This window comes from Salvelinus fontinalis, chromosome 29 (genome assembly GCF_029448725.1).
Source record: "Salvelinus fontinalis isolate EN_2023a chromosome 29, ASM2944872v1, whole genome shotgun sequence".
NCBI lineage: Eukaryota > Metazoa > Chordata > Actinopteri > Salmoniformes > Salmonidae > Salvelinus > Salvelinus fontinalis.
Genome location: NC_074693.1, coordinates 33,334,636 through 33,358,765, shown reverse-complemented (window position 1 = coordinate 33,358,765; position 24,130 = coordinate 33,334,636). Strand labels below are relative to the sequence as shown.

The 24,130-nt window shown below is 44.1% G+C and overlaps 1 long non-coding RNA gene across 2 annotated transcripts in view; it reads left to right on the top strand.

The window, feature by feature from the left end:
• Window positions 1–2,400, top strand: part of LOC129827854 (uncharacterized) — a 30,267-nt gene extending 27,867 nt beyond the window's left edge. For both annotated transcript variants that reach the window (XR_008755223.1, XR_008755224.1), the window contains exon 4: window positions 1,499–2,400. This is a non-coding gene — a long non-coding RNA (uncharacterized LOC129827854). The remainder of the gene's footprint in view (window positions 1–1,498) is intronic.
• Window positions 2,401–24,130: the final 21,730 nt, after the last annotated feature.

The following is a 24,130-nucleotide window of genomic DNA, read 5'->3' as shown; positions in this document are numbered from 1 at the left end:
TTGGAACTAATAAATATAAAAGACTCTAACCATCTGCCTCCCGTGTCTGCATCTGGGTCTGAGCCCTTATACATAGGACGGCACACAATTGGCCCAGCGTCGTCCGGGTTTGACTGGGGTAGGCCGATATTGTAAATATGAATTTGGTCTTATCTGACTTGCCTAGTAAAATACAAAAATCATAACATAATTTTGTCAGGCAAAGACTCAACATCAAAACTCAAAAGAACAGCCAACACCTCTTCTGTTTCACCACTCACACCACCCTGTGTGTGTGGCACCAAACAATGAGCCTCACAAACCCACAGTGGAGATGCCCGCAAACTTGCCTGTATTATACTTGACCACAGAGTTTGCTTTGAGGGCACACCTGACACAAATGCCTTTCTCTCCACCTCCATGCCCCAAACTGGGGGGGATTCTGAACAGTACGGCAGCACAATGTTTGACGTTCACATTTAGCCTTTAATCTAATCATTTGTATTTTGATATGGGGCTAAAGTTCCTCACATGTTGAGTGGGTAAAATTCCAAATTCATTTGCCATTTTAAGGCCCCAAAAATCGTGAGTTCAGTTCCAGATTCTGTCTTCTCCAGTTTCTAATCTGTCTAAATAAAGCACTGGGGGGGGGGGGGGGATTCCTAGGAGTTTGTTGATTTAACAAGGACATACATTTGTTTTGACTCAAGTCTTGTTAAGTCTAACTCAAGGCTGAATCGGACCCCATGTGCTGAATATAACAAGAGTGGTTCAACACAACCGTTTAGTCCTGAAGACTGGCTGAGTGGACCCGGGTTGACATCCACCTTCTCACACAAAGTCCAGTTATGAAGGCCCACTTTATGCGTTACCTCCTGTTAGACCTGCTATAACTTACATAGCCCTAAACATTTTAATTGTAACATCATTTATAATGGATAATATCACAACGGGCCTGGTAACTGCAGCCTATAATTACTGCCGCTGTATACCCTAGTAAAAATATGACATTCCCAGTTTGTTCTTTGAATTTGTTAATTCAAATAGTGTCTGAAAATCATCGTCAATCAATGTTTACACTATAAACCATTGGCATTTCAAAACCGTTTGGTTGTCAAAACATGCGTTTTGTGTTTTTAAGCTGCCTTTTACATGCACTGAAATGCCAGCAATGGTTTTCACAAGGCTCTCTTAAAAAACACCGATATTCAGCTTGAAGAACCACTTTTGATGTTTCAGAGTACTTTTGAAATACATTCAGTGTATCGTATCACTTACGTTGGGTTTACATTCAAACACTCTCCAAACACCAGATCTCTGTTTAGGTGCACTACTTTCATGGTTTTACTACACAATGATGGTGTTTTGAGTCATTCTATTTTAACAGTGCAGAAATAAAATAAGTCTTCAGACTTTTTGGACAGAAGTGAAACTCATAAGCAGGTGTTTGCTTATCCCTGCGCTTTCTATTTTTAAGCAATCATAAAGATTTAAACTCAATCTTTCATTTTTAATCTAGGTCCGGATGGTCGGAAGAGATGGCCATCTGGCTGTGGCAAAGTGTTCCTCCCGTTTGGGATGCTCTAAGGAGCAGATCCACCCCGACTTCAGAATGCACTACAGAAAGATGAGAATGAAGATTGGAATACCAGTTCTGACTGAGGTAGAACACAACATGGCACAATAAGGATTTCATATTTAATTCCAACCTAAATTAGAACAATTTGACTGTTTGTGGTTTGTGTCTTTGTTCTTTCTTAATCCAGGTTAGCTTCTTATCAACGCGCAAACAAAATCGTAACCGTACAATAACGAAATGTAATAATTAAGATTGACCCTTGACCTGTCAACCAACCAGTAAGCCACACTCACCTCCAATGCTATCTTACTTCCTGTTTCTTTCCTATGTTCTCCAATCAGTAACCAAAACGTTTTTTTTATGTGGGTTTATCAATGTTATGCAACTTATTATCAAGATTACCATGTTTTTTGTGTGTTTTTTTACCCTGTTACAGAACAGAAAGTTGTGACACCTCTGTAAACCTACTCAGGCCACTTGTGCCACGTGGCTATGCTTTGTCGTCACCATACAGTATGAAGAAAATATACAAATATGAAAATAAGCTGTTTCAAACTGGTTCCTTCCCTCTGTCTATTTATAATTAAACTCTCCCCCAGGACCCTCACACTGCCCTGCCCTATTTCCAACTATTTATTGTTTGTTCTGTCTCGAGAAATCAGAATATTTCCCCTTAAAACGCTGTCTGTGGTCCCTATGGTGAGAGTGCACCTCATTCAAGTGGTGGATCATGGGATCTGACTTTCTCTCTTCCATGTACGGCCCTGTCTGAGTCTGAAGAAGCCATCTGCTGCTGGCTCTATCAGTCTCACACACACGCACACGCGCACACACACGTGCACACACACACACACACAATTATCAAATTGTATTGGTCACATACTGTACACATGGTTAAAATGTTTTTTTTTTTTTTTTTTTTTTTTTCACCTTTATTTAACCAGGTAGGCTAGTTGAGAACAAGTTCTCATTTGCAACTGCGACCTGGCCAAGATAAAGCATAGCAGTGTGAACAGACAACACAGAGTTACACATGGAGTAAACAATAAACAAGTCAATAACATGGTAGAAAAAAGAGAATCTATATACAATGTGTGCAAAAGGCATGAGGTAGGCAATAAATCGAATAATTACAATTTAGCAGATTAACACTGGAGTGATAAATCATCAGATGAACATGTGCAAGAAGAGATACTGGTGTGCAAAAGAGCAGAAAAGTAAATAAATAAAAGCAGTATGGGGGGTGAGGTAGGTAAATTGGGTGGGTAGTTTACAGATGGACTATGTACAGCTGCAGCGATCGGTTAGCTGCTCGGATAGCAGATTTTTAAAGTTGTTGAGGGAGATAAAAGTCTCCAACTTCAGAGATTTTTGCAATTCGTTCCAGTCGCAGGCAGCAGAGAACTGGAAGGAAAGGCGTCCAAATGAGGTTTTAGCTTTAGGGATGATCAGTGAGATACACCTGCTGGAGCGCGTGCTGCGGGTGGGTGTAGCCATCGTGACCAGTGAACTGAGATAAGGCGGCACTTTACCTAGCATAGCCTTGTAGATGACCTGGAGCCAGTGGGTCTGACGACGAACATGTAGCGAGGGCCAGCCGACTGTTGTTATTGTTATTGCGATTGTGTAGCGAAATGCTTGTGCTTCTAGTTCCAACAGTGCAGCAATATCTAAATCTAACAAGTAATCTAACAATTCCCCGACAAAACCTAATACACACAAAAAAAACTAAAGGAATGGAATAAGAATATATAAATATAAATAAATGGATGAGCAAAAGACAGAGCGGTATAGGCAGGATACAATAGACGGTATAAAATACAGTATATACATATGAGATGAGTAATGCAAGATATGTAAACATTATTAAAGTAACTAGTGATCCATTTATTAAAGTGGCCAACGACATGTGCACATGGATACACACCAACATGGAAGCATACATGAACATACACACACACACACACACACACACACTACACACACACACACACACACACACACACACACACACACACACACACACACACACACACACACACACACACTCTTTGTTTCTTTCTTCATGTTGCAAACACATGAACAGTATTATTTCCCAAAGGAAAATGGTTTGCATTATTGAACAACCATATTGCTACATGTACATAGTGTGCAACTGATAGCATGTGACAAGCAAACATCACAGTGGATTTAGATTCAATGTGTATGCCATTAAGCCACTGATTTAGAATGATAAAATGGGATTTGGTATTATTTTGTTATCAAACTAATATTCATTACCATGCAATCAAATATCAATCGATAGTAAGAAACAGTGGGACGCAAAGGCTGATTATTTTCTAGTTCACCAGAGATGCACAACTAAGTCTGCAAAAGAGAATAACAGATCAAGGTTATGTGATCCACGTACAAGTAATTACTTTGAAGATTCTCGTACTGACATGAGTTCGTGAATTATTAGTTAGAGTTCCACTTTATGCATGTACACTACCTTTACTACGGTCTGCAAAATAATATTAGTAGCGTGTTCCTAATTTTTAGAGAGAGAGAGAGAGAGAGAGAGAGAGAGAGAGAGAGAGAGAGAGAGAGAGAGAGAGAGGGAGAGAGAGAGAGAGAGAGAGAGAGAGAGAGAGAGAGAGAGAGAGAGAGAGAGGAGAGAGAGAGAGAGAGAGAGAGAGAGAGAGAGAGAGAGAGAGAGAGAGAGAGAGAGAGAGAGAGAGAGAGAGAGAGAGAGAGAGAGAGAGAGAGAGAGAGAGAGAGAGAGAGATTCATTTCTGTGTGCAGAATCTAATTCTGGTTCTCAGGATTAAAGAAGGCAATAAATGCCTGAATGCTATCGTCAGACAATACATACACACACAGACACGCATACATACACACTCACAATTGAACCATTTCCCAGACTTAACAGAGAATGCCGGGTGCAAAATAATATTAAACAGTACGTTGTCTGTCCCAGGTGTGATCAGGCAGGCAGGCTTATATCCACGATGTGATTAAAATTAGATTGAAGGAAAATACGGCTTTTCATAAACAGACTCGGGCTAAAAGGAATGAGATCATTTCCCTCTAACATGAGCCATGTTACTGTCTGTCTGTAGCTAAGCGCAGACACTCCTATTCATAACACCGTGGGGAGATCACCTCCACCAATTTGGACAAAAGGAGAGAAGAGACCAGCTCATTTGGCTTTGACGAATGCATTCCAGGCTGTAACATGTGGTATGTGACTCATCCATGAAATCAAATATGCTTTTTGTGTCTCTCCTTCTCCCTCCTCGCTCTGTTGTACAGTACATATAGTGTACCTACATCTTTATCAGACAACCATTCTCTCTCCTCATCCCCTTTTCACATTCCTCCTTTCTGTCTCATTTCTCTATTTGTATCTCCCCCTCTCTCTCTTAGTTTTTCTCAATTCCTCAGACACAATTCCTAGAACAACTCACCATTTTCTCAAATGTTCACACACAATTTAAAAAACTCACACCCGACGGTACAAACGTCTAACTTCTGGGTCCCAATTCAAACTTTGCCCTCAGACAACACACACAAGCTGTCAAAAACACAGACTGCATGACTGTCTGTTAAACACTGGAGGGATTCATTCAAAACACTGCTACCAAAATGTTGAAAATAGGTTTTCAGAGAAATAGTTTGGAACTTTGTAGAATAACAGCACTGACTATCCAGATAACACTTTCAGGAACACCCTGGTGAGAGAAATTAAAAACAGTACTGTAATAAATACCTCTTACATTAGTGGATAAGGGAATACTACTGTATATGCTGTTTTGGTCAAAAACCTTTGAAATGTCACACTGACTAAACATGTAAGGAAGAGTCCATGCACATTCAAATACACAATTTCCAAAAGCTTTATTTCCAAATGCAGCAAATGTACAGGTTACTCAGCATCAGCATCAGTGTCCTCATCATCTCGTCTCAAGTCTGGCTCAGCCCATAATATCTCATCAACTTCACACATTGCTTGCTCTTGCCAGGCAGCGTGGGAAACATGCTCTTGTGTGCCTTAGAAAACCCTAGATAGACTCCACAGAAACATGACCACAGGCGTCCACCATTGTCTCCAGGAGGTTTTGCTGTGCGTAGGGGTTGCGGTCATACACTCTCCACCACCATGCTGAGAAAAATTCCTCAATCGGATGCAGAAATGGGGAATATACTGGCAAGAAAAGAATGGTGAACCTGGGGTGGTCATGGAACCAGGTGCAAACCAGAGAAGCCAAGTGGAAACTCACGTTATCCCAAATTACAACATATTGGGCTTGCTCTGGTTGCCCTGGCTCCCCCCTGTTGAAGAATGTTATTGTGCAGCTGATCTAGAAATTGAAGGAGTTGTGCCATATTATATGGACCCACTTTGACATGGCGGTGGAGGACGCCACGATTGCTGATGGCTGCACATAGGGTGACGCTGCCTCCTCTCTGGCCAGGAACTTGTATGGTGGCACATTGACCAATGATGTTGCGCCCCCTTTTGCGCCTTTTTGTTAGGTTGAACCCTGCCTCGTCGATGAAGATATACTCCTGTGGGTCAGCCATGGCATCAAGCTCAAAGATTCTCTACAGGAGTCAAATAAAAACACATTTCACTGTTCTATAAATACAATAGTGTAGTGTACTACTGTACTGGAATGAAAGATTGTGTACTGCAGTTACTGTAACACATTACTATACAGTACTGTATGGATATGCTGGAGAGATGCTGTAAAAATTCTGTTCAGGATAGCAATTATCTGCACATATTCGAATCAATGCTCAACTCTGTTTGAATTCCTTTCAAAAGGTACACGGTACAGCTGCTTTGTCTTTATGTGGTTCTTCTGAACGATCCGGTCAATTGTGGAAATGCTGATGCTGTCAATTCCTTGGAAGACTACCTGGTCTTCAACTATTTTGGTTTGAATTTCCCTCAAACGGAGGATATTATTGGCAATCACCATATTCACCAGGGCAGTCTCCTGCTCAGCTGTGAGAAGTCTCCGCCTACCTCCAATAGATGGCCGACTCTCAGTTCTGCAAAAATGACATTTGACCATTACTGACCTATGGTCATCAATCAATTAATCAATCAATCAAATGTATTTATAAAGCCCTTCTTACATCAGCTTATGTTACAAAGTGCTGTACAGAAACCCAGCATACAAACCCCAAATAGCAAGCAATCCAGGTGTAGAAGCAAGGTGGCTAGGAAAAACTCCCTAGAAAGGCCAGAACCAAGGTAGAAACCTAGAGAGGAACCAGGCTATGAGGGGTGACCAGTCCTCTGCTGGCTCTGCCGGGTGGAGATTATAACAGAACATGGCCAAGATGCTCAAATGTTTATAGATGACCAACAGTGTCAAATAATAATAATCACAGTGGTTGTCGAGGGTGCAACAGGTCAGCACCTCAGGAGTAAATGTCAGTTGGCTTTTCATAGCCGATCATTCAGAGTATCTCTACCGCACCTGCTGTCTCTGGAGAGTTGAAAACAGTAGATCTGGGACAGGTAGAAGGTCCGGTGAACAGGTCAGGTTCCATAGCCGCAGGCGGAACAGTTGAAACTGGAGCAGCAGCATGGCCAGGTGGACTGGGGACAGCAAGGAGTCATCAGGCCAGGTATTCCTGAAGCATGGTCCTAGGGCTCAGGTCCTCTGTGAGAGAGAAAGAAAGAACGAGAGAAAGAAAGAAAGAAAGAAAGAGAGAGAGAGAGAGAGAGAGAGAGAAAGAGAGTATACCTACATTCACACAGGACACAGGATAAGACAGGAGAAATACTCCAGATATAACTGACCCTAGCCCCCCGACACATAAACTACTGCAGCATAAATACTGGAGGCTAACACAGGAGGGGTCGGGAGACACTGTGGCCCCGTCCAACGATACCCCCGGACAGGGCCAAACAGGCAGGATATAACCCCACCCACTTTGCCAAAGCACAGCCCCCACACCACTAGAGGAATATCTTCAACCACCAACTTACCATCCTGAGACAAGGCTGAGTATAGCCCACAAAGATCTCCGCCATGGGACAACCCAAAGGAGGACGCCAACCTGGACAGGAAGATCACGTCAATGACTCAACCCACTCAAGTGACGCACCCCTCCTAGGGACGGCATGGAAGAGCACCAGTAAGCCAGTGACTCAGCTCTTGTAATAGGGTTAGAGGCAAAGAATCCCAGTGGAGAGAGGGGAACCGGCCAGGCAGAGACTGCAAGGGCGGTTTGTTGCTCCAGTGCCTTTCCGTTCACCTTCACACCCCTGGGCCAGACTACACTCAATCATAGGACCTACTGAAGAGATGAGTCTTCAATAAAGACTTAAAGGTCGAGACCGAGTCTGCGTCTCTCACATGGGCAGGCAGACCATTCCATAAAAATGGAGCTCTATGGGAGAAAGTCCTGCCTCCAGCTGTTTGCTTAGAAACAATAAGGAGACCTGCCTCTTGTGACTGTAGTTTACGTGTAAATATGTATGACAGGACCAACTCGAAAAGATAGTTAGCAGCAAGCCCATGTAATGCTTTGTAAGTTAGCAGTAAAACCTTTTAATCAGCCCTTGTCTTAACAGGAAGCCAGTGTAGAGAGGCTAGCACTGGAGTAATATGATCAAATTTGTGGGTTCTAGTCAAGATTCTAGCAGCCGTGTTTAGCACTAACTGAAGTTTATTTAGTGCTTTATCCGGGTAGCCGGAAAATAGAGCATTGCAGTAGTTTAACCTAGAAGTGACAAAGCATGGATTACTTTTTCTGCATAATTTTTGGACAGAAAGTTTCAGATTTTTGCAATGTTACGTAGATAGAAAAAAGCTGGCCTTGAAACGGTCTTGATATGTTCGTCAAAAGAGAGATCAGGGTCCAGAGTAACGCCGAGGTCCTTCACAGTTTTATTTGAGACGACTTTACAACCATCAAGATTCATTGTCAGATTCAACAGAAGATCTCTTTGCTTCTTCATCCATTACTGTGGTAAAAACTACACTGAGAACAAAGTGGAGATTCAGTCTATATGCACTACAACATCACATGTATCACAGTAACTACAAGGCAAATGACCTGTTTTCTCTTCTGAAAGTTTCCGACAATGGATACAACCGTGTAACGGCTTAGGTTGGGTTGCACTAGCTGTCCAGCTTCTCTCATAGTCCTCCCATGTATGAGCACATGATGAACTAGGGTGTCACGGATTTCTTCTGAGATTACTTGTCTTTGTTGTTGTTGTCCTCGTCCTCGTCCTTGTCCTCGTCCTCTTTCTCTCTGTTGTCTTGCAACTTCGGCATTGTTAGGATCCATTCTTCCAAAACGCATGGACATGCCTCTAGGCCCTATTTATTGACCCTGCAATTCTGATTGGTGTGTTAACAATTTTGAGGCTCAGTGTTTGCACTTGGAGAAAGGTATGCTCTTTGAGTTTAGGTTGTGATGACTTGAGTTAAATATATTGAGAGCACGTGTTTGCTGAATGAATATATAGTGCATCTATGTGCAGTGTGTTTTAGAATGACGTAAGGGTATGGGTTTTTGTGCTACAGGAACCAGTTTTGTGTTTAAGCTATCAAGAAAAACTGAACCCCCTATCATCCAAAGAAGGTCCACTCTCTCTCTCTCCTCCCTCCCTCCCTCCTTCTCTCTCTCACTCTCTCTCTCTCTCTCTCTCTCTCTCTCTCTCTCTCTCTCTCTCTCTCTCTCTCTCTCTCTCTCCGTCTCTCTCTCTCCGTCTCTCTCTGTCTCTCTCACTCTCTCTCTCTCTCTCTCTCTCTCTCTCTCAATTCAATTCAATTGACTTTATTGACATGGCAAGTTCATTATTACTTACATTGTCAAAGTATACATATAGAAAAATAAAAAAATATATATTTATATATATAAAATATATATTTATATATAAATAAATGGTGGGACCAACAGCAATAATAATAGTAGTAGTGGACATGGGATTACCATTAACTACAACAACAATATTAATCAGAAGAACAATATATTAAAGCAACTGTAGTAGACCAGTGTCAACACGACTGAGAAGACACATGACATGGTATGAAAGACAAAACAAAACAAGATGAGAAATATTATCGACATTACATTGCACTTTTCACTGGCTGTCTTTCAGGTTTTGGCAGGAGTACACATATTTGGCTGCCAAAACTGCACATTTTGGCTTTTCACCCAATAAATATTAAATGTTTTCCTCATCTTTTATAGTTTCAAATACTTTGTATTGAATTATAATTTTGGGAAAGAAATATTCTTAGGTCTGAGTATTTGTCACAGTGTAATAGGAAATGCAGCTCTGTCTCTACCTCTCCCCTGGAGCAGAGTGTGCACAGCCTGTCCTCTCTGGGCAGCCAGGTTTGTCTGTGACGACCGGTCTCTATAGCCAGACTGTGCTCACTGAGTCTGTACCTAGTCAGTGTTTTCTTCAGTTTTCTATCAGTCACAGTGGTCAGATAGTCTGCCACCATTTACTGTCTGTTTAGAGCCAAATAGCATTGAAGTTTACTTAGATTTTTTGTGGTGTCTTTCCAATAGGTGATATATTTTTCTTTTTGTTTTGTGATGATTTGGTTGGGCCAGATTTTCTGAGTGCTGTCCTCAGGCTCTATGGGGTTGGTTTGGGTTGGTGAACTGAGCCTCAGAACCAGCTGGCTGAGGGGACTCTTCTCTTGTTTCATCTCTTGACATTGTAGAGCTGTGTGATGGAATGTTTTGGGGTCACTTGTTTTTAGAGTCTCTTTTCTCTATTCGAATGAGGAGGGGGTATTGGCCCAATTATGCTTTATTTGGAGTTTTTCTTTGCACTTGCAATACAGTCTTGCAAAACTCTGCATGCAGTATTTCGATTGGATGTTTGTCCCATTTGGTAAATTCCTTATTAGAGAGTGGACCCCATACTTCACTGCCATATAGAGCAATTGGTTCTATAACTGATTGGAGCATTTTGAGCCAGATTCTAATTGGAATATAGATTTTAATGTTCCTTTTAATGGCATAGAATGTTCTTCTTGCTCTGTCTCTCAGCTCATTCACAGCCATGTGAAAGCTACCTGTGTTGCTGATATTTAGTCCTAGATACGTGTCGTTTTTGGTGTGTTCTAATAGAACTGCGTCCAAAAATAATTTATATTTGTCATCCTGATTTCCAGACCTTTTTTGGAATATCATTATATTTGTTTTTTTTAGGTTAACTAACCGTTAACCTAAAAAACCCAGGTCTGACAGAACCTATGAAGACGATCTAGGTGCTGCTGTAACCCCTCTTTAGTGGGAGACAGCAGCAACTGGTCATCTGCGTACAGCAGACACTTGATTTCAGTGTTGTGTAGGGTGATACCAGGTGCTGACGATTCTTCTAATGTTTTTGCCAATTCATTAATATAGATGTTAAACAGTGTTGGACTTATTGGGCAGCCCTGTTTCTCTCCCTGTCCCTGAGAAAATAAGTCTGTTTGCCTGTTGTTAATTCATTAATATAGATGTTAAATAGTGTTGGACTTATTGGGCAGCCCTGTTTCTCTCCCCGTCCCTGAGAGAAGAAGTCTGTTTGCCTGTTGCCAATTTTTAACCGTACATTTGTTTTTAGTGTACATTGATTTAATAACATCATATGTTTTCCCACTTTCTATTAGTTTAGAAAAAAGACCTTCGTGCCAAATTGAATCAAATGCTTTCTTGAAATCTTGGACAAAACGCGAGTAGATTTTGCCTTTGTTTTGGTTTACTTGTTTGTCAATTAGAGTGTGGAGGGTGTAAATGTGGTCTGTTGTACGATAATTCTTTTGAAATCCAATCTGGCTTCTGCTCAGGACGTTGTGTTCGTCAAGGAAATTATGTAGTCTGCTATTTATGTAACTGTCCCTGTTCCTTTTTTGTTCTTAGGGTGTGTTTGTATTGCTTCAGTGTTTCCCCATATTGAAGGCGTATATTTTTGTTGTCTGGTTCTCTGTGTTTTTGATAGATATATTTCTCAATGACTTTCTTAGATTTTTGCAATCCTTCAAACCATTTTTCATTATCTGTTATTTCTGGTTTGCTCTTATGCTTCTTTAGATTAGCCAAGGAGGCTAATTTGTCAAATATAACGTTTATGTTCCAAACGGCCAAATTTACACCTTCATTGCTGAAGGAGAATGTTAAGGCTCAAAAGCTATCCAGGAGAGATTGTATTTTTTGGCTACTAATTGCTTTTTGGTAGATGTCTGTACTGTTTGCACTCCATCTATAGGCCTGTTTAGTACCATGTCATTTATTGGGTCGTGATGCTTCATGGTTGGGTTCCGCTCTTCTCAGATACACTGTGATTTTACTGTGGTCTGAGAGAGGTGTTAATGGGCTGACTGAAGGCTCTGAGAGCCTCTCTCTCTCTCTCTCTCTCTCTCTCTCTCTCTCTCTCTCTCTCTCTCTCTCTCTCTCTCTCTCTCTCTCTCTATCTCTCTCTGTCTCTTTCTCTGTCTCTCTCTCTGTCTCTCTCTGTCTCTCTCTCTCTCACTCTCTCTCTGTCTCTCTCCTCCCTCTCTCTCTCTCTCCTCCCCCCTCTCTCTTTCCCTCTCTTTCTCTCTCTCTCTCTTTCTTTCTTTCTTTCTTTCTTTCTTTCACTCTCTTTCTCTCTCTCTTTCCCTCTGTCTCTCTTTCCCTCTCTTTCTCTCTCTCTCTCTCTCTCTTTTTCTTTCTTTCTTTCACTCTCATTCTCTCTCTCTTTCCCTCTGCCTCTCTTTCCCTCTCTTTCTCTCTCTCTCTCTCTCTCTCTCTCTCTCTCTCTCTCTCTCTCTCTCTCTCCTTCTCTTTCTTTCCCTCTCTCTATCTCTCTTTCCCTCTCTCTATCTCTCTTTCCCTCTCCCTATCTCTCTTTCCCTCTCCCTCTGTGACCACTGTAGAGGCTGTGCATTTAAGATACATATTCTTTCTTATGGCATGTGTAATGCTTTATTAACACCCGAGGTACCTTACAGGCATCAATCCAATGCCTGTTGCATTTTCCTACTCAATTAAACTCAAAACAGGTAAGGTGGATTTAACTTGACGCAAGAGTTGTATGAATACCGCCCGTTGAGGGCACAAATGAATAATGCATCTGCCTCACAGAACTCAAGTCTCAGAAGAGCAGCTGAAGAGAAGGGAAGAGAAAAGAAAAGAAAAACAATAATAATTCATAGTGGTAGAACAGAAAGGTCCCTCCAGTTCTCAATTAGACATCCAAGCAGACACAGAGCTGTCATGTGTGATTGGCCACGGGGCACACTAGCGAGATACCACTCTTCTCTCTCTCTCTCCAATACATCCTTGCTGCCATTTGTTTAGATTCGTCCCCCTCTCTCTCTCCCTCTGCTTTTCCTTCTCTCTATTGCTCTCTTTTCTCTCACTCTCTCTCACTCTGTTTCTCTCGCCAACTAACATTACACCCCCCCGAGAGAGAGGGGAAAGGAAAACGAGGGCTCGGGCATTCAAACACCCGCCCGGAACTCTCTGTCCGCCCATCCAAACTTCAGTTCCACAGGGGGCAGAGAGAGACAGATGGGTGTAGTTAGAAACATGTCAAGTTAAAAAGCATGGGTGGATACAATAACCAATCCTATTTAAATAGTGTCCAAATCGTCATGCACCATATCCTCCCTCAAATGCACAGGTATGGAGCATGCTACTCTTCCAAGGAGAGGAAGTAACAACGAGACCCTGCTCCTACATAGGGAGGCCGAATGAATCCCTATCTAAAGACACTGACCCCCAGTTGCATGAATATTGAAGTTGGCCTTACATGCTGACCACACCGCCCGCATTTCCTACGAGCATTGCAAAATAAATGTCCAGATAGATACATGTTATTCAGTAATATCATCCAGGCTGCTTGCATGCGTCAACGAGCGTCTGCGTAGCCAGGCGCTAAAATAGAACTTGGTTCTATATTTGACACAATGCAAGTCTCGCTTCTCCGATTGGTTTTAGGAGCATATACCCACATGGGTGATTGAAAGCTGTACTGACATCCACACTCCAGTTCAGTTGGAGGTGGTAATGTACCTTAAAGATGGTTGCCAACCGCCATAGAAAGTCCACAGAAGAAGAAGAAGGAGGTGGAGGAGGAGGAAAGATTACTAGAAACTAACAAGGTTTCCCCTTTAATCTGTAGATGAATTGTTGATGTAGAGAACACGATTTTGTGTGACTCAAAATGGATCCAAATTCTACGAAGATCCAGGATGAAAAGGACATTGTGCACTTCTGGTAAAACCACAACCCAATGGCTCTATCCCAGGACAAGTTAGCTAGCAACGTCAACTGTCTGTGAACGTTTCATGTGTTTCAAACTGTCCCGGAAAATGCATATAGTTGGTTCAGAGTTGGTTTTGATATTTCAACCTGCGTGTTTGGTGTGGATGGACAGGTGGACAAGCGCGTGCTGAAAAGGGTGTTTTCACATTTGTGGTCGAGGAGATGTCAATTCGTTAGTGGGGGAACGGAAGAGTGCCCTCCCCTCCTCGACAGTCACCTTTCATCAAGGACGGTCATGTGTATCCTACCTGAGCCCTTCATGGAAGAGTTGTCAAATCTACCACGCCCTCTTTTGAATCAGCTTTTGCTTTGTCGCAGGATTAAAGCATTCACACGTTTAAAAACGATATGCTACTTATCTTTTTATCTGTGAAATGTCTTGCTCAACTCATTTCATTTGTTTTTATGACTTTACACGTTTATTATGGGATCCACCCCTGTAAGTCATTTGCCTGAGGACTCATGAGTGGAGAAGGAGAGTCTCATTTCCTACAATGGGCATTTTTGTCCACGCTCCCTCTCCTCGCTGCCTGCCTCTCCTCAATTACCTTTGACCTTTTTCAAAAGGTGACGAGAAAGGTGTTGAGCTAATCCAATTGAGAAAAGGCCCATGCAAAGTTAACATATTGTTTCCGCAGCTTATCAGCTTGCACTTACGCTGTTCTCTTTGTTGATGAAGCTTATTATGCATTACGTTTGAACGGAAAGATGACATGTAAGAAAATGCTGGCTGTACAATTCAGCTAGTAATTTAGCTAGCTAGCCAAAATGTAATTGCCAACCACGGTTTACCAAGCTAGCTTGCTAACCATTTGGGGCATGGATTCTACAAGGTGTCGAAAGCGTTCCATGGATGCTGGCCCATTTTGACTCCAATGCTTCCCACAGTTGTGTCAAGTTGGCTGGATGTCCTTTGGGTGGTGGACGATTCTTGATATACACGGGAAACTGTTGAGGGTGAAAAACCCAGCAGCGTTGCAGTTCTTGACACAAACCGGTGTACCTGGCACCTACTACCATACCCCGTTCAAAGGCACTTAAAACCTTTGACTTTCCCATTCACCCTCTGGATGGCACACATACTGTACACAATCCATATCTCAATTGTTTTAAGGCTTAAAAATCCCTCTTCAACCTGTCTCCTCCCCTTCGTCTACACTGATTGGAGTGGATTTAAGTAGCATCAATAAGTGATCATAGCTTTCACCTGGATTCCCCTTGTCAGTCTATGTCATGGAAAGATGTTTTGTACACTCAGTGTAAATCACATGCTGAAACATGGTTGAGTGTATTTTGGGTCGGTCTCCACAGAGAGACACATGACAATCTGCCTGCCACCCGCCTGTAACTCAACGTGACACACGTGCCAACCCACCAGCGTCATAACCCTGTCTGCACGGTGACAGAGAGCAGTGGGTGTCACATCCACATTAAAGGGCTGGCATGGGTCAAGGGTGGCTTTCCTATTTATCTCGTTTAGTCTCTCTAGCTCCCCCTCACCTCTGTCTCTCTAGCTCCCCTTCATCTCTCTCTCTAGCTCCCCCTCACCTCTGTATCTCTAGCTCCCCTTCATCTCTCTCTCTAGCTCCCCTTCACCTCTGTATCTCTAGCTCCCCTTCATATCTCTCTCTAGCTCCCCTTCACCTCTGTATCTCTAGCTCCCCTTCATCTCTCTCTCTAGCTCCCCCTCACCTCTGTATCTCTAGCTCCCCTTCATCTCTCTCTCTAGCTCAACCTCACCTCTGTATCTCTAGCTCCCCTTCAACTATCTCTCTAGCTCCCCTTCATCTCTCTCTCTAGCTCCCCTCACCTCTGTCTCTCTAGCTCTCCCTCACCTCTGTCTCTCTAGCTCCCCTTCATCTCTCTCTCTAGCTCCCCCTCACCTCTGTATCTCTAGCTCCCCTTCATCTCTCTCTCTAGCTCCCCTTCATCTCTCTCTCTAGCTCCCCCTCACCTCTGTCTCTCTTTCTCCCCTTCATCTCTCTCTCTAGCTCCCCCTCACCTCTGTATCTCTAGCTCCCCTTCATCTCTCTCTCTAGCTCCCTCTCACCTCTGTCTCTCTTTCTCCCCTTCATCTCTCTCTAGCTCCCCCTCACCTCTGTATCTCTAGCTCCCCTTCATCTCTCTCTCTAGCTCCCCCTCACCTCTGTCTCTCTTTCTCCCCTTCATCTCTCTCTCTAGCTCCCCCTCACCTCTGTATCTCTTGCTCCCCTTCATCTCTCTCTCTAGCTCCCCCTCACCTCTGTATCTCTAGCTCCCCTTCATCTCTCTCTCTAGCTCCCCCTCACCTCTGTATCTCTAGCTCCCCTTCATCTCTCTCTCTAGCTCCCCCTCACCTCTGTATCTCTTGCTCCCCTTCATCTCTCTCTCTAGCTCCCCCTCACCTCTGTATCTCTAGCTCCCCTTCATCTCTCTCTCTCTAGCTCCCCCTCACCTCTGTATCTCTAGCTCCCCTTCATCTCTCTCTCTAGCTCCCCCTCACCACTGTATCTCTAGCTCCCCTTCATCTCTCTCTCTAGCTCCCCCTCACCTCTGTCTCTCTAGCTCCCCTTCATCTCTCTCTCTAGCTCCCCCTCACCTCTCTATCTCTAGCTCCCCTTCATCTCTCTCTCCAGCTCCCCCTCACCTCTGTATCTCTAGCTCCCCTTCATCTCTCTCTCTAGCTCCCCTTCATCTCTCTCTCTAGCTCCCCCTCACCTCTGTCTCTCTAGCTCCCCCTCATCTCTCTCTCTCTAGCTCCCCCTCACCTCTGTATCTCTTGCTCCCTTCATCTCTCTCTCTCTAGCTCCCCTTCATCTCTCTCTCTCTAGCTCCCCCTCACCTCTGTCTCTCTTGCTCCCCCTCACCTCTGTATCTCTAGCTCCCCTTCATCTCTCTCTCTAGCTCCCCTTCATCTCTCTCTCTCTAGCTCCCCCTCACCTCTGTATCTCTTGCTCCCTTCATCTCTCTTTCTCTAGCTCCCCTTCATCTCTCTCTCTCTAGCTCCCCCTCACCTCTGTCTCTCTTGCTCCCCCTCACCTCTGTCTCTCTAGCTCCCCCTCACCTCTGTCTCCCTTGCTCCCCTGCATCTCTGTCTCTCTAGCTCCCCTTCATCTCTTTCTCTTGCTCCCATTCATCTTTCTCTCTAGCTCCCCCTCACCTCTGTCTCTCTAGCTCCCCTTCATCTCTCTCTAGCTCCCCCTCACCTCTGTCTCTCTTGCTCCCCTTCATCTCTCTCTCTAGTTCCCCCTCACCTCTGTCTCTCTAGCTCCCCTTCATCTCTCTCTCTCTAGCTCCCCCTCACCTCTGTATCTCTTGCTCCCCCTCACCTCTGTCTCTCTTGCTCCCCTTCATCTCTCTCTCTAGCTCCGCCTCACCTCTGTCTCTCTAGCTCCCCCTCACCTCTGTCTCTCTTGCTCCCCTGCATCTCTTTCTCTAGCTCCCCTTCATCTCTCTCTCGAGCTCCCCTTCATCTCTCTCTCTAGCTCCCCCTCACCTCTGTCTCTCTAGCTCCCCTTCATCTCTCTCTCTAGCTCCCCTCACCTCTGCATCTCTTGCTCCCCTTCATCTCTCTCTCTAGCTCCCCTTCATCTCTCTCTCTAGCTCCCCCTCACCTCTGTCTCTCTTGCTCCCCTTCATCTCTCTCTCTAGCTCCCCTTCATCTCTCTCTCTAGCTCCCCCTCACCTCTGTCTCTCTTGCTCCCCCTCACCTCTGTATCTCTAGCTCCCCCTCACCTCTGTCTCTCTTGCTCCCCTCACCTCTGTCTCTCTTGCTCCCCCTCACCTCTGTCTCTCTAGCTCCACCTCACCTCTATCTCTCTTGCTCCCCCTCACCTCTGTCTCTCTTGCTCCCCTTCATCTCTTTCTCTAGCTCCCCCTCACCTCTGTCTCTCTTGCTCCCCCTCACCTCTGTCTCTCTAGCTCCCCTTCATCTCTTTCTCTAGCTCCCCCTCACCTCTGTCTCTCCTGCTCCCCTGCATCTCTCTCTCTAGCTCCCCTTCATCTCTCTCTCTAGCTCCCCTTCACCTCTGTCTCTCTAGCTCCCCCTCACCTCTGTCTCTCTAGCTCCCCTTCATCTCTCTCTCTAGCTCCCCCTCACCTCTGCATCTCTTGCTCCCCTTCATCTCTCTCTCTAGCTCCCCTTCACCTCTGTCTCTCTAGCTCCCCCTCACCTCTGTCTCTCTAGCTCCCCTTCATCTCTCTCTCTAGCTCCCCCTCACCTCTGCATCTCTTGCTCCCCTTCATCTCTCTCTCTAGCTCCCCTTCATCTCTCTCTCTTGCTCCCCCTCACCTCTGTCTCTCTTGCTCCCCTTCATCTCTCTCTCTAGCTCCCCCTCACCTCTGTCTCTCTTTCTCCCCTTCATCTCTCTCTCTAGCTCCCCCTCACCTCTGTCTCTCTAGCTCCCCTTCATCTCTCTCTCTAGCTCCCCCTCACCTCTGTCTCTCTTGCTCCCCCTCATCTCTTTCTCTCTCTTTCTGTCTTCCTCGTTATCTAATGCACTGTACTGTATATTTTATTCTCTTTCTCAGACTACGTACGCCATTATTTCTATTCATCCCTCTTTCTACCTCCCCCTGTCTATCTCATGTACATATCATTTTGGTCTCTCTCTCCCCCTCTCTCCCCTTCTCTCTCCCTCCTCCAACCCGTCTGTTGTGTTTGATTAGCTGGGCTCAGATCCTCCCTCTCTCATTCCTCCTGTCTTTTGTACTGGGAGATCAGACAGAGGAGGGAGGAGAGGAGTGAGGAAGGAAGGAAGGAGAGGAGAGAAGGATGCTGTCACCCAAGCTACTAGCTGGTTGATAGGATGATATTGGTGGTGGGTCGAAGCCTGAAAACGTGACCAATCCATGTCGAGGGAAGAGCAGATTTTTTTGTATATGACAGTAAAACATTCTTATAAGGACTATAACATTTGTTGCCACTTTCAATTATTGCACCATTTCTCATAGAAGGTATATTTCAACACTGCTCAGGCAAATTTGAGGAACTGCTCAACTTGAAACCAATCAGAACTCCCGTACATACTACCGCTCGTGATGAAGGTAGCCAATGGCCTGCTTCAAATTTTATCGGTCACATACACGTGTTTAGCCGATGTTATTGCGGGTGTAGCGAAATGCTTGTGCTTCTAGATCCGACAGTGCAGCAAAATCTAACAATTTCACAACATATTGCAAATACACACAAATCTAAGTATGTGACTGGAATTAAGAATATATAAATACATGGATAAGCAATGTCAGAGGGGCGTAGACTAAGATGCAGTAGAATAGTATAGAATAAAGTATATATATATGAGATGCAAGATATGCAAACATTATTAAAGTGACTTGTGTTCCAGTTATTAAACTGGCCAATGATTTCAAGTCTGTGTAAATAGGCAGCAGCCTCTCTCTGCTAGTGATGGCTGTTTAGCAGTCTGATGGCCTTGAGATAGAAGCTGTTTTTCAGTCTCTCGGGTCCCAGCTATGATGCCCTTGTACTGACCTTGCCTTCTGGATGATAGTGGGGTGAAGAGTCAGTGGCTCAGGTGATTGTTGTCCTTTATAATCTTTTTGGCCTTCCTGTGACATCGGGTGCTGTAGGTGTCCTGGAGGGCAGGTAGTTTGCCCCCGGTAATGCGTTGTGCAGACCTCACCACCCTCTGGAGAGCCCTGCGGTTGTGGGCAGTGCAGTTGCCGTGCCAGGCGGTGATACAGCCCGACAGGATGCTCTCAATTGTGCATCTGTAAGTTTATGAGGGTTTTAGGTGACAAGCCAATTGTCTTCAGCCCACTGAGGTTAAAGAGGCGCTGTTGCCTTCATCACGACACCGTCTCTGTGGTTGGACCATCTCAGCTTGTCAGTGATGTGTACGCAGAGAAACTTAACTTTCCACCTTCTCCACTGCTGTCCCGTTGATGTGGATAGGGGGGGGGGGGGGGCTCCCTCTGCTGTTTCCTGAAGTCCACGATCATCTCCTTTGTTTTGTTGACGTTGAGTGTGAGGTAATTTTTCTGGCACCACACTCCCAGAGCCCTCACATCCTCCCTGTAGGCTGTCTCGTCGTTGTTGGTAATCAAGCCTACTACTGTTGTGTCGTCTGCAAACTTGATGATTGAGTTGGAGCAGCGCCCCCCCAGTTACCCACGTGTCCCCCCCAACTCCTCTCCTCGCCCCATCTGATGATTAGCAGAGCATCAGCAAGAAGTCTTCACTCATTGAGAGCGGGCTCCTGAATCCTCCCGGGGTTGGAGGTTGCAGTAAAAAATGTAAATACAGTACCAGTCAAAAGTTTGGACACACCTACTAATTCCAGGGTTTAATAAATTATTTTGACTATTTTCTACATTGTAGAATAATCTGTCCCTCCAGGATTTCGCAACATTTAGATTTTTTTGGTGATTTTTAAGCCCAAAATGCTGGATTTTGCATCAGCTTTTCTGAAACCCTGCTTTTTTAATGTTAATTTCATATAAAGCAATGAAAAGTGCTCAGTTTTAGGACGGTTTTAAGCAGAATACATACAGTTGGAGTCGGAAGTTTACATACACTTAGGTTGGAGTCATTAAAACTCATTTTTCAACCACTCTACAAATTTCTTCTTAACAAACAACAGTTGCGGCAAGTCGGTTAGGACATCTGCTTTTTGCATGACACAAGTAATTTTTCCAACAATAGTTTACAGACAGATTATTTCACTTATAATTCACTGTATCACAATTCCAGTGTGTCAGAAGTTTACATACACTAAGTTGACTGTGCCTTTAAACAGCTTGGAAAATTCCAGAAAATTATTTAGAAGCTTCTGATAGACTAATTGACTTCATTTGAGTCAATTGGAGGTGTACCTGTAGATGTATTTCAAGGCCTACCATCAAACTCAGTGCCTCTTTGCTTGACATCAAGGGAAAATCTAAAGAAATCAACCAAGACCCCAGAAAAAAAAGTGTACACCTCCACCAGTCTGGTTCATCCTTGGGAGGAATATCCAAACGCCTGAAGGTACCACGTTCATCTGTACAAACAATAGTACGCATGTATGAACACCATGGGTCCACACAGCCGTCATACTGCTCAGGAAGGAGATGGGTTCTGTCTCCTAGAGTATTTTGGTGCGAAATGTGCAAATCAATCCCAGAACAACAGCAAAGGACCTTGTGAAGATCCTGGAGGAAACAGGTACAATAGTATCTATATCCACAGTAAAACGAGTCCTACATCAACATAACCTGATAGTCTGCTCAGCAAGGAAGAAGCTACTGCTCCAAAACCGCCATAAAAAAGCCGGACTACGGTTTTCAACTGCACATGGGGACGAAGATCGTACTTTTTGGAGAAATGTCTTCTGGTCTGATGAAACAAAAATAGGACTGTTTGGCCATAATGACCATCGTTATGTTTGGAGGAAAAAGGGGGAGGCTTGTAAAGCTGAAGAACACCATCCCAATCGTGAAGCACAGGGGTGGCAGCATCATGTTGTGGAGGTGCCTTGCTGCAGGAGAAACTGGTGCACTTCATAAAATAGATGGCATCATGAGGAGGAAAATTATGTGGATATATTGAAGCAATATCTCAAGACATCAGTCAGGAAGTTAAAGCTTAGTCGCAAATGGGTCTTCCAATTGGACAATGACACCAAGCATGCTTCCAAAGTTGTGTGAAAGTGGCGTAAGGACAACACAATCAAGGTCAAGGTATTAAGTCAAGGTATTAAGGACAACAAAGACAGTACCAGTAAAAAGTCATCCCACTAAGCGCAAACCAGATGGGATGACGTGCCGCTGCAGAATACTGTGCTGGTTAAATGTGCCTTGAACTCTAAGTAAATCACTGAGAGTGTCACCAGCAAAGCCCCCCCCCCCCACACCATCACACCACCTCCTCCATGCTTCACTGTTGGAACCACACATGCGGAGATAATCCGTTCACCTACTCTGCGTCTCACAAAGACAGGGCGGTTGTAACCAAAAATCTAAATTTTGGACTCTACGGACCAAAGGACATATTTCCACTGTTCTAATGTCCATTGCTCATGTTTCTTGGCCTAAGAAAGTCTCTTCTTATTATTGGTGTCCTTTCGTAGGGATTTCTTTGCAGCAATTCGACCATGAAGGCCTGATTCACACAGTCTCCTCTGAACAGTTGATGTTGAGATGTGTCTGTTACTTGAAGCATTTATTTGGGCTCTAATCTGAGGTGCAGTTAACTCTAATGAACTTATCCTATACAGCAGAGGTAACTCTGGGTCTTCCTTTCCTGTGGGATGAACCTAATGAGAGCCAGATTCATCATAGCGCTTGATGGTTATTGCGAGTACAATTGAAGAAACGTTCAAAGTTCTTGACATGTTCCGTATTGACTGACCTTCATGTCTTAAAGTAAGGATGGACTGCCATTTCTATTTGCTTTTTTGAGCTGTTCTTGTCGTAATATGGGCTTGGTCTTTTACCAAATCTTGTGTATACCAACCCTAACTTGTCACAACACAACTGATTGGCTCAAACGCATTAAGAAGGAAATAAATTCCACAAATAAACTTTTAACAAGGCACACCTGTTAATTGAAATGGATTCCAGGTGATTACCTCATGAAGCTGGTTGAGAGAGTACCAAAAGTGTGTAAAGCTGTCATCAAGGCAAAGGGTGACTACTCTGAAGAATCTCAAATATAAAATATTTGTTCAACACTTTTTTGGTAACTATATGATTCCATATGTGTTATTACATCGTTTTGATGTCTTTACTATTATTCTACAATGTAGAAAATAATACAAATAAAGAAAAACCCTGGAATAAGTAGGTGTGTCCAAGCTTTTGACTGGTACTGTACGTTTTCAGACCCTTTGCTTTGAGACACACAAATGAGCTCAGGTGCATCCTGTTTCCATTGATTGTCCTTGAGATGTTTCTACAACTTGATTGGAGTCCTTCTGTTGTAAATTCAATTGATCTGACATGAGTTGGAAAGGCAGACACCGGTCTATATAAGGTCCCACAGTTGACAATGTATGTCAGAGCAAAAACCAAGCAATGAGGCTGAAGGAATTTTCCATAGAGCTCCAAGGTTGAATTGTGTCTAGGCACAGATCTGGGGAAAGGGTACCAAAGAATGTGTGCAGCATTGAAGGTCGCCAAGAACATGGTGGCCTCCATCATTCTTAAATGGAAGAAGTTTGGAACCACCAAGTCTCTTCCTAGAGCTGTCCGCCCGGCCAAACTGAGCAATCGGTGGAGAGGGCCTTGGTTAGGGTGATGACCAAGAACCCAATGGACACTCTGACAGAACTCCAGAGTTCCTCTGTGGAGATGGGAGAACCTTCCCAAAGGACAACCATCTCAATTAGGCCTGTGTGGTATAAAGTATTTAAGTAAAAATACTTTAAAATACTACTTAAGTCGTTTTTTGGGGGTATCTGTACTTTACATTACTATTTTTCTTTTTAACAACTTTTACTTTAACTTCACTACATTCCTAAAGAAAACAATGTACTTTTTACTCTATATGTTTTCCCTGACACCCATAAGTATTCGTTACATTTAATGCTTAGCAGGACATGAAAATTGTCAAATTCTCGCACTTATCAAGAGAACATCCCCGGTCATCCATACTGCCTCTGATCTGGTGGACTCACTAACTACAGATGCTTCGTTTGTTAATGATGTCTGAGTGTTGGAGTGTCCCCCCTGGCTCTCTGTAAATAAAAAATTCAAAGATAAAGTGTGCTGTCTGGTTTGCTTAATATAAGTAATTGCAACCCCCTGCCACACTCATAGACCAGACACAAAAACTAGATTGAAACTGTGGCAGTGTTGTAGGCTGGGGCCGTGGCCCCTCTCTTGTTGTGATGATGTTGATGGCCGAGTTGTGGCTCCTACCTGTGTTTACTGTGCGCTCAGCAAAAAACGGGTCGTTAGGGCCTCATCACTTCCTCAGGCCAAAGCAAAGAGCTGGCTGTGTAAAGGATGTCGGACTACTAATGCCTACCTGAGGGGCTGAGACGAGGCACACGCATATGTGTATACACACACACACACACACACACACACACACACACACACACACACACACACTATCAGTACAACCGTCTCTTTTTATAAACGACCATTACATCGCTGGTGCCCGACACCAAAACATTTGGCAGACTGATGCTGCATCCTCCTCCTTCACTTCTCCATCTCCTCCTCTTTCCTCCCTCGCTCCCGTACTGTTTCATTGTTCCCCAGCTCGTTTTAGTTGGTCCCAAATTAATGCTGCGCTGTCAAAGCCCTCATCGGCCATGCAGCAACACGCTGGGCCTGCCATCCTCTTTGAGAGTTCAAATTACTGATGCCTGATAC